Genomic DNA, 17,226 nt, shown 5'->3' with positions numbered 1-17,226 from the left:
GTTTTTTTTTAAATATTCGTAACACTACTTTAAATCTTCACATGCATGATTTGTGTCATCTGATATTTTCTCAATTTATTTAATATTTTATTTTGTTTCACAAATCTCCCCCCCCCCCTTTCTCCCTTAAAAAAAAAACAACTTAAAGGATTTAGGACATTCATAGGCCTAAATGTATTAGTGTTCCTGGTCCACCTACTGGGAAAACGCATAAAGTGGCGAGGTCCTCGAGACAGCCTTAACTCGATGTGACAGGTTGATCACAGTCTTAGGTGGGAAACAAAACAGAAAGTGACTGTGTTGCTGAAGAATGCGACATCATTCGACCGTGTTGAACACACCGCCAGCTCCCCTTTGATGTCGTTAATGCGTGTGATATCAGGCAGGAAATGTTTGTTGACTTTTAAACTACTTAATGTGTTATTAAGTTAGTGTGATATTCAATCTGGTTTGCTGCGCTCGGGTAAAGATCTACACCTGAAGGCAGTGTATCAACACTTACAGGAGGTAAGTGCTCAATGCCAAGCTACATCTACGTGTGATTTGATGTGTGCATTTGTTAGAGGTCCTTGCTCTCTTGTCCTTCTTCCACGAGTCTGGTTCTTGAAACACTTGACTTTCTTAGCATGAAAACATTTATAAACAAGGAAGTCAAGCCTTGCATTGGTTTAATTTTAAAATGTAGTCAACATAATTTTTTAAAATTTCGTTTCAACTGATCAAAGCAATGTATTTTAAAAATAGTCAAATCAAGACCTATGTAGTCATCAACTTATAAGATGTAGCATTTGTGCTTTGGAGAATATCCCCTCCCCCTTTTTAGTCAATGTATAGGTCACAACGTTAAAACTTGTTCAACTAACTCGCTCATTTCATAACGTTGGCTTGACAGTGGCATTTGTGTGTGTGTGTGCGTGTTTACGTTTAAGGATGGAACGTGTGACCTAGTTATATCTAATAAAAATGTCATCATTAACTAATTTCTGTTGATGTAACCGGTTTAGTCTGGTCAGTTCAAGATTGTTGGTCATAAGCAACATGCAGTCTAAACACATGCCTTATTTACTACCACCAGCTATGGCAAAGAAAAGAACAGAATTAACTGGAAGAAGTAATTAGTGGGGGAAAAAAGTTTCATGTCAATGTAACATCTACACCAATGTGACTAGTTTGTCAACAGAGATTTATATTGCTCTGTTTGTCTCTGCTGTAACTTGTTCTTTTTGTCGTTGTAGATATGGCCTACTGTTTATTGCGAGTTCAATTATAACAGAATGCAAAACAAAATAAGTTGATATACTGCAAAAACAGCTTGTTGAATATCAACCATGATTTATTTACGGATGAAGGGTAAACCTAATCGTATTAGGCCTACTCATGGGCGTAGCCAGGATATTTTTTTCGGGGGGGGGGCATATATGTGTGCGTGTGTGTGTGTACATAATTAATCTTTATTACATTCTAACCCTTCATTCTTTGGGAAGATGTTTAATATACCCTAGAATATGTTCTTCCTGGAGTTACTGGGACAATTGTAAACTCCCCGTCATTGCAAGCATGGGCCCCACCGCCAAGAACTATTTTCGGTAATGAAAGCCAACAAAATGCAAATTCTGAGCTATCCACAGTGCATTATCCTGCTGTAAAAAGTGTTTTTTTTTCAAAATCTTATGTGCTATTCTTACTGACTTAGATCCTCCCTCGTCGTTCGGCGCATTGGGCGGCAAGCTGCTTCCACAAAAATCTTTCACTAGCAATGTTTGAAGCCTCTTCCCCCCTGCTCCGAGGACCTCCATGAAAGTGGCACCAAGTTGTACTAGGATGTACCTGTTTGCGCTTTCCTCGTAATGGCCTACATGTCATCGCAACTCTTATTATGCGTAATTCATTTGTCGGAGAACATGTCCCGCAAACCTTATGCGAAACTCTGTCACAACCTTACTAAGGAGTCGACTCCCAGTTTGGCATAGGATTTCCTTGATTGAGACCCGATCTCTATAACTGACTCCTAGAATCCGTTTAAGCCATCTCTGTTGAGCCACATTTAGTCTTTTTTCAATTTTGGCAGATGCCTATTCACTGAACTTTATTAATGGAGCCCAGCCACTGGTAGAAATGTGTAACCTCTCTTGGCTACGCTCTTAGAATTACGCATAAGGAAGTTTTATCGTCAAAATCATTTGGGAGGGGGGGGGGGTTAAACTAAAAAATCTGTGGAATTTGTTTTTTTTTTTTAATTTAAAACCCCTTTAGCTACGCTCATAGAATTTGATGACTGTAGTTTGCTTTAGAATAAAATTGAAAAGAGAGGTTTTCAACCTCAAAACTCTCTGTATGGGAGTATTTAAACTCAAAACCATCAGGAGGGGTTTTAAACTTTAAGAAAAGCCCTCCGGAAAAGGAGGGTTTAAACTCAAACCCCCCCCCCCCCACAAATGGCCTGGCTACGTTCATAGAATTTTGAGTGTGTAATTTGCTTTTTTTTATATTGACGAGGAATTTTTTGCTTCAAACCCCGTTGAAGGGGGGTTTAAACTGAAAACCCCTTTGGCCACGCTCATAGATTTTTGACTGTGTAATTTGCTTTTTTTATATTGAAGAGGTATTTTTTTTAGCTTCAAACCCCGCTGAAAGGGGGGGGGTAAACTGAAAACCCATTTGGCCACGCGCATAGATTTTCGAGTGTGTAATTTGCTTTTAAGAGGTGTTTTTTTAGCTTCAAACCCCGCTGAAAAGGGTTTGGGGGGGGGAGGTTAACTCAAAACCCCTGTTGGCTACTATCATAGCATTTTGTGTGTAATTTGCTTTTTTATATTAAAGAGGTTTTTTTTTTTAGCTTCAAACCTCACTGGAGGAGGTTTAAACTTGGTCTAGCTACGTTCATAGATTTTTGAGTGTGTAATTTGCTTTTTTTATATTGAAAAGTTATTTTTTAGCTTTAATCCCCGATGAAGGGGGATTTAAACTCAAAGCCCCTTTGGCTACGCTCATAGAATTTCGAGTGTATAATTTGCTTTTTTTATATTGAAGAGGTGTTTTTCTAGCTCTAAACCCTGGTAGAGGGTGGTTTAAACACAAAACCCTCTGCTACGCTCATAGAATCTGGTGACTGACGTATGGATAGTCTTATATTGAAGACGGGGTTTATTGTAAATTTCGGAGGGGGGTTTAAAATCAAAATCTTCCTTAGCAGTGTTTCTCAAACTGTGTGCCGCGGCACACTAGTGTGCCGCCGAAGATTTGCAGGTGTGCCGCGGTAGTTTTCAGAACGCCACACGTGCAGCGTTACACAAGTCTGTCTACTATTAAATTTTTCATTCACGTTGCGATGACATCCCCACTCGTAACGACCAGTTATGAAATTGTCCACTATTCATATATTATTATAATGACTAAAAGTTGGCCGCCTTAGCAGACGCACAGCAGTTCTTGAATTGGGTAACGATAATAATAAGCGATGCGTTTCATGTAAATTGGTTAGGTGTATGCTAATAATAACAAGTTATCACTAAGCCTTATTCATTGTTATCCATGGAGAAATACGTTAGCAAGAATGAAACTGCGAAAGCTTTAAATGAAAAGCAAGGAACCAAACGAAGGTACAAAGAAGATGACATCGGATATGGTTTCATATCTTCGGGACCTGAAGATGCTCCATTGCCATTCTGTCTGATCTGCAATGCAACTCTGTCGAATGAGGCGCTTCTTCCAAGCAAATTGAAGAGATACTTGGAAACAAAATATCCAGCGGTAAAATCGCAACCGAAGAAATACTTTGAAAACATCAACGCTCAACAAAATAAACAAGCTCAGAAACTTACGAAGTACCTAAAGCTGCCAGAGAAGGGATTGATTGCAAGTTATAAGGTTTCTCAGTTATAAACAAAAAACGCAAGAAAGCACACACAGAGGCTGAATCAGTCATTGCGCCGCTTTCTAATAGTTGTTGAAACCATCCTTGGACCCGATGCCTCCAAAAGTGTCTCTGCTGTGGTTTCTTCAAGTTAATGAGTCCACTGACGTTAGCGGCAAAGCCCAGCTGCTAGCTTTTATTCGGTTCATAAAGGATGAAAAATGTGTCAACGAATTTTATTTTGAAAAGACTTACCAACTACGACCAAAGGCGAAGATATTTTCAAAGTGGTGACCGAAAACATTTTGCTCTTCAAGCTACAGTGGAAAAAAATGTGTCTGCGTTTGCACCGATGGCTGTCCTTCCATGCAAGGAAATAGAAAGGGATTTGTCACTCTTGTGCGTCAAGAAAATCCAAATGTATTAGTTGTTCACTGCATGATCCACAGAGAAGCTCTTGCCTTCAAATCATTACCAAAAGATTTGATGTCTGCTCTGGATCAAGTGATTGAAGTTGTAAACTTCATTAAATCTCGACCGCTTGCATCCCAACTTTTCTTTCAGCTCTGTGAAGCAATGGATTCTGACTACAAATGTCTCCTGTATCACACCAACGTTCGTTGGCTCTCCAGGGGAAAAGTGTTAAAGCGTGTCGTCCAACTCAAGGCTGAGCTGATTTCATTCTTGGAGGCTGAAAAAAAAAGACTTTGGATTTTCTATTCATGACAAGATCTGGTGGGTTAAGGTGACATTTCTCTCTGATTTATTTGACAAATTAAATTAATTGAATTTAAGTCTTCAAGGACCATCAGAAACCATCATCACTGCATTCCCAAACTGAAGTCATTTGGTGAAAAATTGTCTTTGTGGCAAAGTAAGATCTCGAAAGGAGTCTTCGACTGCTTTCCTACTTACAATGAATGTGCTTCAAATAAAGAAATCACCCCCGAAATTCTGGACACTTTGACACACCTGCAATCAGCATTGCAGCATTGCTTTCCAACAGTTGGAAATAATGAGTATGGATGGGTCAGCTCTCCATTTGGAAACAATGAAGCTACAAATCTGACAACTGAAGAAGCAAAGCAGCTCATTGATTTAAAAAATGATGCAGTTCTTAAGTCATGTTTTGCAGAGAAAAGCCTGGATGTGTTTTGGATTTCAATCAACAAGTTATATCCTGCAATCAGTTTAAAAGCAATCAAAATAATTCTTCCATTTGCATCTTCGTGGCTTTGTGAGTTTGGATTTTCAGCACTGACTGAAATCAAATCTAAGAAAAGAGAGAGACTTCTTACAATAGACGATGAAATGCGAGTTTGTTTGTCGACTCTGGAGCCTCGATTAGATCGCATTTGCTCTAAAAAAAACAGGCACAGCCTTCACATTAAATGTAATACTTAAAAACTGGTAAAATCTTTTTTTTTCTTTTTATTATAAAAAAAACTGTTGCTCTTCGTAGTGTGCCGCAACATTTTTGTAGTTTGTTTACTGTGCCGTCAGACAAAAAAGTTTGAGAAACACTGTTCCTTAGCTATGCTCTTGGATTTTTTGTTTTTGTTTTGTTATATAAAAGAGGGAATTTGACTGCCCCCCCCTGCGCTGTTGCAAGTGATGGTTTTGTATTAAAATCTCACCTAAAATAAACAGAATCAAAGCAAATAATCAGTCACTAAATTCCGGTTATCCATGTAATTTAATAGGCTAATTGAAACTGTACCCACTATAACCGCCCGGTGGCGTAGCTAGGTTGGGAGGAGGTCCGAATTTATAAATACCCAGGGACCCCACTTGAGTGGGGGGGGGGCCCAAATGATTTCCGAAATGTGTTTTTATATTAAATATTACGCCATTATCTCATGTTATGATGTCGAATGTTAAAATGCAGTATGCAGTGGCCCCTAAAGAGACAAAGCCCCCCCCCCCCCCCGGGGCCCCCAAATCCCTAGCAACGCCAACGGATTAGGCCTATCATTTATATTTTTCAAAAATAGATCAAATTACATAGATATATAAACATTTTTTTCATGAATATTAAAGTTCATATCAAAATATATAGTTGCTAGCCTATGTCTGGGTTAGGGTCTATAGGCTAGCAATAGTTGATGTAGGTCTTCTCTTGTCTTATAGATTACAGACGTTACTTTAAAAAAATAAGATAATTACGTCCTATGCATTTCATGTCTACTTGTTTAATGTATTGGCTTATAAATACTTGATCTAGATCTGGAACATCGCAAGGTACACTTTGGTTTTGGTGGAATGTTTGTCCTAAGACTAAATTACTTGAGTGGTTGGCGGGAAAAACATTGGCAGGAATCCAATGTAAACAGGAGAGTTAGTATATAATTAGTTCTAGCTCTTGCGATACCATAAATGACCCTGACCACGACACAACCAAAGGATTCGCTGCAAGCATGCCATGATAACCGACAAGGATGAACCTGTCTGACGTTAAAAAAAGAAATGGTCTTACTATATCTAGAACAGTTCTAGCGTAGGCCTACATGTCAAAAGTCACGACGCCAGACTGTTTAAAAACATTTTGTTGTATTAGTTCCCCATTTGTGGAAAAACGTAAGGTTCAGCCATTCTCAAAACATCCACGCGGGTCATGACCCAAATTTAACAGCTTCAAATCATTTTTTAAGCTATTGTATAAAAATACTGTACAAAATGTAATGCATATTATAGGGCCATTATAGGCCTACTAGAATTCACAGATTTCAAAAGGGGAGTGTTCACAAGCGGGCCGTTTTATAGGCCTATAAAAAGGGGAGGGGGTGCCGGAGAGGGTGTTTATGATATTCTGATAAAGAAAGAAAAAGCAGAAGAATAGTCAGAGATCGTAACTAATATTTATCAAGACGGAGACTGGGGGGGGGGGGGTAGAGAACTAATATTCAAATTTACGGGCCGGTCAAATTCAACGTAATAGATAGGCTACCGGAAATTGCGTGTCAAATGAATGGGAAGAGGGGTGTAGAAAAACGAATAAAATATTTAAAAATTATCTATCTAGACAAAACAATGCTTTTGTGGACCAATTGGGATTTGGTGGTGGTTGGGGGGGGGGGGAGTTTTTCTTGATGTCTTTTCAAAAGCTGTTTTTTGTTTCTTTTTTAAAGTCTCCAATTTGAACTCGAGCCTCCACGAAGGAAGGCCAATGTGCTAGCCACTGAGCTATTCAAGTACTAAACAAGCAAAATTTAAAAAAAAAAAAAAACTTAAAAAAAAAACTTATACGAAGTGTAACTGTATCAATCAGTCGTTTAATTAAATTCTTAATAGGTCTAGAGTTCTAGACCAACAACATTAACTCCGTGCAATTAGAGATATTTTTACCGATTATTTTTTTTTATAGCTAATTCATACTTTTAGCTTTTTCACAACACAATGACCCTATCACTTACCTGGACCGGTTCAGAAAATAGGGGGAGGGGGCAGATCTGGAACAATTGTTGATTGCTTTTTAAAAGCATGTACAGAAGGGAGGGGGAGGACCGGAATTCGAACTCGCTCAAGCCGACATAGTAACCACTCTGCTTACTTTAAAGCGATGACCTATAGTTGGGAACTAATTCAGCTATACCACCACTTCAGTCAACAACAATATCTTTTCCTTTTTCTAGATACCAAACTAAATAATTGATTACCAATAGTTAATGAACTAATTGTTTTTTTTTTAAATTGATTCTTGTTTTGTCATATAAAAGAAATAATTGACAAATTTCAGCTTGATCCGAGATTGGGTGTCGGAGAAAAAGCGTGTAAAAAGCTTTTTATCAGTCAGACAGACTGAGTGAGTTTTATATAAGCTTTGTAAAAAATAGAAGGTTTTACAGTTATCTATTGTTATTTTTAAATTTTTAGAAAACGAATTAATTCTCTAAATAATGCTTATCTTTTCTTAGCTTAGTACATTTTCTATATAGAATAAAATTAATGGACCTCATTCACCAATTGTAAACAAACAACACTTAGCTTTTATGGACTACGTAACTTGTATAGAAGAGATAGAGAATCACGTGGCTAAATGTTGTTTGTTTACAATTGGTGAATGAGGTCCATTAACTATGAGCAATTGATTAATGTTATGATTAATGGCTGCCTGGTCGTGCGGTGTGCGCGCTGGACTGTCGTTCGGACTTATCGATGGTCCCGGGTTCCAACCCTGCCCGCTACAGTCCCTCGTCGTCATTCGGGAGGTTTGGACTAGGAAGTAAATTATCTTCAACTCTGGAGGAACATCCGAAACATGAAAAAAAATTTACAAACATTTTACAATGAATAGTTGATTAGACAACGAGAGGTGGGAAAAATAACGTTTCAAAATATTCTACATAGAGTTCTATACTAGAAGCTTTGGAAAACAAAAAGGAGGCGTGTCCATGACAAAATATACAATATATACCATGGGAACCAATCAATGGGTGGGTAATCCTAGTATTAATATAAATAGCCTACTATGAGAATGAGGTAGGTTTGATTGACATGCTGGTTCATTAATTATTTCGATCCACACTTCATAACCTTACGACTACACAATTCCTATGAGATTCCAACCTGACTAGCTCCCACCCCTGATTAATCTCCAATGCAATGTTTGGTACTTATATTTCTAGATCTATATTGCTGTTCTATTACTCAGGTCATCACCTCCTCTTAATGCGTTTGCTGTCGATGGAAAACCTGTACACAGCTTTGTGTGTAAGTTTCAGTTTAACACATGTAGGTCTAATAGTAATAAAGTACTCTTCAAGTCCGAAGATTATAATTGATTGTAGTATCAAATGTGACTGCGCAGACTCAGTAGCGACGTGCATATTTTGTCAAATATGTCGCGTTATCCGCCGGGAGTCTTTTAAGTTCTTTTTCGTCTTCTGCGCCTGTTTTCGGCAAGGGCTTTTCTTTGAGGCACAAATACAAATATGTGAACTGTGACATTTGTAAGAATTTCGTAAACACTTTTTTTTTTTAGTAAACAGAAATATATAGACACAAAGATAAAGGCACATTCCTCGTCCCATATGCTAGGACAAATTTGTACAAATACTCCTTCTTCCCTAGTGCTATTAGAGCATGGAATGGGTTGCCTGAGCTAGCCAGGAAAACCAGTGACTTGGCTGAATTTAAGTCATTGGTTAATATGCATGACTAAATGCATGACGCGTAGGAAGTAATCATCTTCTTTTTTGAAGTAACGTCTGTATTATATAAGATAAGATAAGATATTTTTTTAAAAGTGTACAGCAGTTAAAGTTATTGTTAACGGACAATGCCGAACTCAGTGCTTCTCTGTTTTTTTTTTTTTTAATTTATATTTTTTTTTTGTATTAGTGCATCCAAATAAAAGCGTGTTTAAAATTTAAATTTTTTTTTAGCGCATCCAAATAAAAGCGCGTTTAAAATTTTTTTTTTTTTAGCGCATCCAAATAAAAGCGCGTTTAAAATTTTTTAATTTTTTTTTTTAGCGCATCCAAATAAAGCGCGTTTAAAATTTTAAAAATGTTTTTTTAGCGCATCCAAATAAAGCGCGTTTAAAATTTAAAAAATTTTTTTTAGCGCATCCAAATAAAAGCGCGTTTATAATTTTTTAAAAGGCCTATTAAAGAGTTTGAAAAAATAATGTGTGTAAATCGTAGACTTATATATAAACCTACTACTCTAGACTGGACATGGAGATTTTTTAACACTACAAAAAAACTCGGAAAATATTTTAGAAAGTTTGATCAAGGCGTTGTTTTGTTAAGTAGTTAAAAGAAGTAAAGTTTTTTTTTTATCAACCCTAACCTATGTAACATATAATTTGATTTTAGATCTAGTAATTGAACATAAAAAATAAGAGAACTTTGGTCTCATAATTATTATTTTGCAATTTTTAGTTACATAATCTAGAAAGATATAGGTCATCAATCTATTTAAATGTACTTAAGACATGAATTATTTCGATCTAGGATTTTTGAAACATTATCTCTATGGAAACAAACAGGAAATGGCTTTGTTTCATATATTTGCGTAAATATCCGAGAAATGATTTTGCATTATTTCTAAACTTTGAAAACTATAAAGATCATTACTTTTCTTAGTTAGAAAAGATTGATTGGGGCGACTCCCCTTAGAGCCTGAAAATGAGTTTACGTACATAAATATATATATATATATATATATATATATATAGGTCTGTGAATCAATCAATTTTGGGTATGAATTTATTTCCGGTTTCCAGTCTATTATAATATATATCTAAGTCTATGGTTTAAATATAGGTCTTTTTTATTTGCATGGCGTTGATTCCAGATTCCAATGATGCCTAAAAAACGTACACATTATCAAATCTAAACAAAACTGTACAAATAGAACGGACTGATAAATAAAGCTAAACAAAATGTGTAAAAACAACAACATGAAAATTAAATACCATCGGGTGTCCAGATATTAGGCAGTTCTTTAGAGATAGTTGTCTTCTGTAGAGATAATGACAACCTTACGAGCATTCTTTTATAAAAGGCGCATCGGAGTTTCATCATCGACATTACCAGATTATACAGACCTTACACTACTTTTCTAACTCATTATAGTGCACTACTTTTCTAACTCATTACAGTGCACTACTTTTCTAACTCATTACAGTGCACTACTTTTCTAACTCATTACAGTGCACTACTTTTCTAACTCATTACAGTGCACTACTTTTCTAACTCATTACAGTGCACTACTTTTCTAACTCATTACAGTGCACTACTTTTCTAACTATTACAGTGCACTACTTTTCTAACTCACCACAGTGCACTACTTTTCTAACTCATTACAGTGCACTACTTTTCTAACTCATTACAGTGCACTACTTTTCTAACTCATTACAGTGCACTACTTTTCTAACTCATTACAGTGCACTACTTTTCTAACTATTACAGTGCACTACTTTTCTAACTCACCACAGTGCACTACTTTTCTAACTCATTACAGTGCACTACTTTTCTAACTCATTACAGTGCACTACTTTTCTAACTCATTACAGTGCACTACTTTTCTAACTCATTACAGTGCAATACTTTTCTAACTCATTACAGTGTAATAATGTTCGAACACATTTTCCGTATGAATGTAAAAGCATTTATGTACGTATAGAGTGCTTCTGGTGACTTTCGATTCTGTTTTCATAGATCTACTAAAGCGATTAAGGCCTCTATTTCGTAAGTCATATAGAAAGCTCATAGTGTAAACATACCCCGTTTAGGGCTCTTTGATTGCTAATGTTGTCTTTTATTTTATTTTCCCTTTCATCTATTCTTGTTCATTTCTTGTAGGCTTTTTTTATGTAGATCTGTACGTGTTCCATACAGATCTTTGACAGAAGATTGTAAGAACCCCTAATCTGTCTAGCCAGATAGAATACATAGTTATCCATGTGATGCATGCTTGTTTACAAGACTAGGCTGTCCCGGAGTTTCATGACTTATTCACCCTTCCCAGTCAAGGTCAGTTTAAACAGTAATCAGCCTCTCCAACCCGAAAACACCGATACACACACACACAACCCCTCCCAAAGCTCTCCATATCTTATACGATCTCTCTGCCTTGACCTTCTTTTCAGCCTTAGTATCTCCTCGTCATTTATTCCCCCCCCCCCCAAAAAAAAAAAAACAACCAACAACAACAAAATCTCATCACAGTAGTTCTCACATCGTTCTAAAATCGCAGTCCAGAAATTGGGGATTTGTATTGTCTTGTTAAAACAAAATATTCGGAATGTCAGAAGTCTGGGAGACATTGAACCTGGAATTTAAAAGTGTATTTTTTTTAATTTCGGTTTTCAATCGTGGTCAATCAAGTGCTTTAAAAGAAATGCTCTATCAATCGTGGTCAATCAAGTGCTTTAAAAGAAATGCTATATCAATCGTGGTCAATAAAGTGCTTTAAAAGAAATGCTCTATCAATCGTGGTCAATCAAGTGCTTTAAAAGAAATTCTATATCAATCGTGGTCAATCAAGTGCTTTAAAAGAAATGCTCTATCAATCGTGGTCAATCAAGTGCTTTAAAAGAAATGCTCTATCAACCGTGGTCAATCAAGTGCTTTAAAAGAAATGCTATATCAATCGTGGCCAATAAAGGGCTTTAAAAGAAATACTATATCAATCGTGGTCAATCAAGTGCTTTAAAAGAAATGGGTACAGAAACAAAGAAACGGACCTATCAAAGTACTAATATAAAACTTATTTCATAAAGGGAAAATAATGAAAAAAAATGAAAGGAATATTTTAGATTTCTCAACTCTGCTAATGAAGAAATTATTTCAAGCAACTTTAAGTTACATTTGCAGAACACTCAGAAGCCATTTAAAAACGACAAGCAAATTCATTATAATGTTAAAACGCAGTGGCGTAGCTACCAATGTGCGGGTGGTGCGGGCCGCACAGGGCACCAAGTGGAGAGGGGCACCAAAATTCCCCCAGTGTGTATTAATTTCCTATTTCCCTGAGCTTTTCAGTAAAAAAGACTAATTGTATGGACACGAACAAACATAAACGACTGTATTTTAAACATGAACTAACGATTTATAAACTAGTCATGTCGCTATTTTGTTTCATCTCCCTGACTATTTCTTCAATACAATGTAAGCTTTAGAACAGTTTGAATCTAATTTACAAGATTTATTTCGGACACACGGTACATGTTGTTACTACACTGATCAATGCTCTGTAATATAAAGAAGAAGAAGAAGAAGAAAGGCCAACCTTTTTTTTACTTCATTGTTTAGTCCATTGGTTTAATCTAGATATAGAGTTTACAAATATATTACTAAACTCTAGATCTAAACAATTGTCTTAGTTTATTCATTTCTTTATGATTCTTTATAGTTTAACTTTGGAAATAATTCTATTGTAATGTCAATATTTTTAAATAAGCTAACCTTTGTTTTCTACGAATTTTTTTTTAAACTAACTAAAAATAGAAAAACATGAGACCAGCATAGCTCACATTCAGTCATCGCTTGCTTGGAGGGAACTTCAAGTTCGCCTGAGAGTAGGAAACAGTATTGACAACAAGGTCCAAGATTTGATTATACAAGAGACGAAAACCTGGAGAGACTACCTGAAGAGAATCTTGGACATCATTCGTTTTCTCTCAAAGCCAAATCTGGCACTTCGTGGGCATCGCGAGCGAGCTGAAGAAGTGTTGGAAGGGCAAAATAAAGGCAATTTCTTGGAGCTAGTAAAATTACTATCAAAGTACGATCCACTCTTGAGGGAGCATGTGCTTCGAACTAAGCTTTGTTCCAGACCGAATACATACATGTCTCCACAAATACAAAATGAATTTATTACAATATTGGGGGATCACGTTAAAAAACAAATCATACAGCAATTGAAACAAGCCAAATATTTCTCTATTATTTTTGACTGTACACTTGACAGCTCAATGCTGGATCAAACTTCCCAAATTTTACGGTACGTTGTCATGAATAATGACGGGGTGCAGGTTTGTGAGTCTTTTATTGACTTCATCGACACAAAGGACAAGCATGCTACTGGAATCGCTGAGACATTTTTAAGAACTTATCGAGAGGACATCGCTGAAGCCAGCATTACCTTTGCCGAAAGCGTGTGCTCAGATCTGAGAATCAGTACAGAACCTCAAAAACGTATTGGCCATAAGAAAAAGATGCCTGGTGAGAAAAGTGACGACTCTGTACTTACACACAAAGAAGAGCTACGAAGGGAAATTTATTCTACCTTGGACAGCTTGGTCAAGAAATAATCACCCGATTCGAGCAATTTCATGATGTAGCAGATAGATATTAATTTTTGTCGCCTTCCCAGCTATTAAAACCTCAGGTCGAAATCAATCTCGATAATACTCCTAACGACATAGATAAAAACGAATTTCTGCTGGAGCGAAAGAGGCTTCAACGTTTTGTCACAGTTTCATCAGAAGCCTCCGCACTTCCAAAACAAGGAGCTGTTGAGCTCTTGAATTTTATAAAAAAATACCAGCTAGATGATTCAGTCCTGAATATCGTCATCATGATTCGCATATTTTTGACTATTGTGGTAAGCGTCGCTACATGCGAGAAAAGTTTTTCCAAACTTAAACTGATCAAGAATTACTTGCGATCAACGATGACAAATTTACGACTCACTAATTTGGCCATTTTGTCCATTGAACAAGAGCTGGTGGAATAAATTGATTTCAATATAATTATTGATATTTTTGCCAGCAAGAAAGCGCGTAAAATTCATTTGTAGTATGTTTATGTAAAAGTGATTTTTGGAATTAACAATATTTGATTAATGAATACATATTATTTTAAACCAAAAAAGTAAGGGGGGCATCAAGATGAGGTACCGCACCAGGCATCATATACTCTAGCTACGCCACTGTTAAAACGTAAAGCTGCAGGCAATCGCCACGATAAGGTCTATTAGCTCCGTGCAAAGATGTCAACACTTCAGTATCTGGTGATCAACTTTTCACTGATCCATCATTCTATTTAAGAATGTTTCGCAAAGAAAGAACTGTGAAAATGGACAACATTCATCTAGAAGTGAGGGGGGGAGTAGAAAAAAGTATTGCTAGAGAGTTGTCTTTCTACACAGCTGCTAGAATTTGCAGAGATCATTAAAACGGAACAAAATAGAACTGAATCTTACTCTGAGAGGTACAATTTGATGTTAAGCAGAGCACAGTGGTGCACGTAATGGCACTCTCTTTCAAATGTATTGCTCTCTGTAGACGACCTGTGCATTCTGCGCAAGAGCCTTGTCCTGCTGCACGGACAGATATGATGACCTAAACAAGAATAGGAAAGGCACGTAAAGAAATCGAAAACAACAACATCAACAAAATACATGCAACACACACACACACAGACACACACACACACACACACACACGCTCGCGCGCTATATATATATATATATATATATATATATATATATATATATATATATATATATCAGTGTTCTAGATATTCAAAGCTGCCGAAGGAAATGTCATAGTTGCTATTCCAACGACTAAGGGGCTTCACTCCTGGTTTTTCCTCGAGGTTGTCTCCTGAACCTCAGTACAGCAAGTTAGCGGGGGTTTGGAGTCAGACTACCCCTCTCCTAGATGAATTGCCTTACTAGGCTGACGAGCTCCATTTGCCCGAAGCCTAACATATAGAGATGTCTGCAAGCGAGACATGAGAGCCACAGGCATCAACGAAAGTATGTTGGAAGAAATAGCCAAAGACCGTGAGTGCATGGAGACAGACTGTTCGTGCTGGGACGATCCTCGCTGAGAGCAAAAGAAACGAAGCGGCCTTAATCAAGAGTGGAAAAAAGAAAGCTGCTCTGTCCGCTAGCCCTGAATCAGATGCATAAAACATGCCTGAATTGTGGCAAAGTCTGCAGCTCTAGAATTGACTTGATAAGCCACATCAGGTTCTGCCCCGTCTTAAGACTAAACCAAAATCTGTGACTCATCTGGGCGCATCCATTGCCTTTCGAGACAAAAGGAGCCATATATTTTATATATAGATAGATTTTCAAAGATTACAGAATTTTAGTCTCCTCCGCCGACAAAATAATAAACAATATGGCGTCGCCGCCTTCCTCCAGTTGGCGAAATTAAACAATCACAGGGCACCACAACCTACTCTCCATTGAGAACTACTTTATCATACAAGTATTTAATGTAGAGCAAAACAAATAGCCGAGACCCTTGAAACCATAGGTTAGCGTAATCTCTAGCCAACTTGGCGAAACTGAATATGTTGTATCCGCTCTAGCGTAATGTTTACAAAGGCTAACGTCCACAAACCAAACTGACACTCATGTATTTACACTAGGTTAAACATGTCTAACCAGCGGTGTTGATTTTGTTCTCTTTCTGTGTATTGAGGCTTACGTCAATTCTTATATTTTATCATGTTATGCATGAATATATAATCTCAGACATTGCTTTGGAGAAAAATAATCAGCTCAAAGATTCGCAGACATGTTTGTACAGTTTCTAGGTCACTGGTATTTTCTATGTCTGTATGATCTTTTCAACTTTTTGTGTGTCTGGCTACATCGCTTTCATTGACCTTTTGTAGAGATCATCTCAAACACGAGAGACACTTAACACTTATGTTTAGAATGACATACAGATGTCAGAACGCCCGCAGATCTAAAACATTCTTCAAAGATATAAAAACACTAAAACAATATCATCCACAGGCTTATTGGCTTAGCCCAGTTCATCTCTGTCAAGCTTATGAAAACAGAGCACTGTCTGGAACAGTCTACCACATTGCTTAGGTAGGTTTACTAAAACCAAATCAACATGTGCATGGTCGCACTGACCTAGATCTAGAAATGAACACCCCATCATATAGAGGGCTACCATATACGTAGAAACAACAACACATCGCTCACAGTACTAGAAACAACAACCCTGAAGCACATCGCTCACAGTACTAGAAACAACAACCCTGAAGCACATCGCTCACAGTACTAGAAACAACAACCCTGAAGCACATCGCTCACAGTACTAGAAACAACAACCCTGAAGCACATCGCTCACAGTACTAGAAACAACAACCCTGAAGCACATCGCTCACAGTACTAGAAACAACAACCCTGAAGCACATCGCTCACAGTACTAGAAACAACAACCCTGAAGCACATCGCTCACAGTACTAGAAACAACAACCCTGAAGCACATCGCTCACAGTACTAGAAACAACAACCCTGAAGCACATCGCTCACAGTACTAGAAACAACAACCCTGAAGCACATCGCTCACAGTACTAGAAACAACAACCCTGAAGCACATCGCTCACAGTACTAGAAACACCGGCAGAGACCTAAAGCAGGCATGTCAAACTCGTTAAGGTGAATGGGCCGCATAAAAACTTACTATGGCCTAAGGGGCCGCAGCCGAAAATCAGTTGCAAAACAGCTTACTAGTTTTATGTAATTAAAAACAATACAATAGAATACAGTAATTAATGACATACCTGTCCCTTAGTTAGCTCAATTTGTAGTACAATTTGGTAATTAAAAATTACTATGATTGCGCATTTTTTTTCTTTGTCCTGATGCTTGACATCTTTCTGAGATACAAGTTTATTAATATCGGGTGGAAGCTTGTTTGCCACTGACACTATCATCACTGACAAATTTTGATCAGATAATCTCGAACGGTGAGGTGATTTGTAGCTTTCATTATAGAAAAGAACTGCTCACAGAGCTAAGTACTAGCATAAAAATAGCTAGATTTCTGGCTGCGAATTTCCGCAATTTAACGTACTGTTTAGGGAAATAACTTCATTTTGGCAAAGCCACTTCTTTATACTTCGCTTTCAACAAAGAATCTAACTGCTATTCTGTCAGCTCTA

General features: G+C 37.2%; 1 protein-coding gene across 4 annotated transcripts in view; it reads left to right on the top strand.

Annotated features, from left to right (window-relative positions):
• The first annotated feature begins 216 nt into the window (after window positions 1-216).
• LOC106070603 (protein-glutamine gamma-glutamyltransferase K-like) overlaps window positions 217-17,226 on the top strand; it is a 48,528-nt gene continuing 31,518 nt past the window's right edge. For 2 of the 4 annotated variants that reach the window (XM_056036455.1, XM_056036454.1), the window contains exon 1: window positions 218-507. The gene's annotated coding sequence lies outside the window, so the exon portion shown is untranslated. Of the gene's footprint in view, window positions 508-16,063; window positions 16,145-17,226 lie in introns of all 4 variants that reach the window. The other 2 variants (XM_056036453.1, XM_056036452.1) reach the window with 2 other exon arrangements.

Source organism: Biomphalaria glabrata, chromosome 7 (assembly GCF_947242115.1).
Source record: "Biomphalaria glabrata chromosome 7, xgBioGlab47.1, whole genome shotgun sequence".
Taxonomy (NCBI): domain Eukaryota; kingdom Metazoa; phylum Mollusca; class Gastropoda; family Planorbidae; genus Biomphalaria; species Biomphalaria glabrata.
This window is presented reverse-complemented; position numbering and strand designations above follow the sequence as displayed.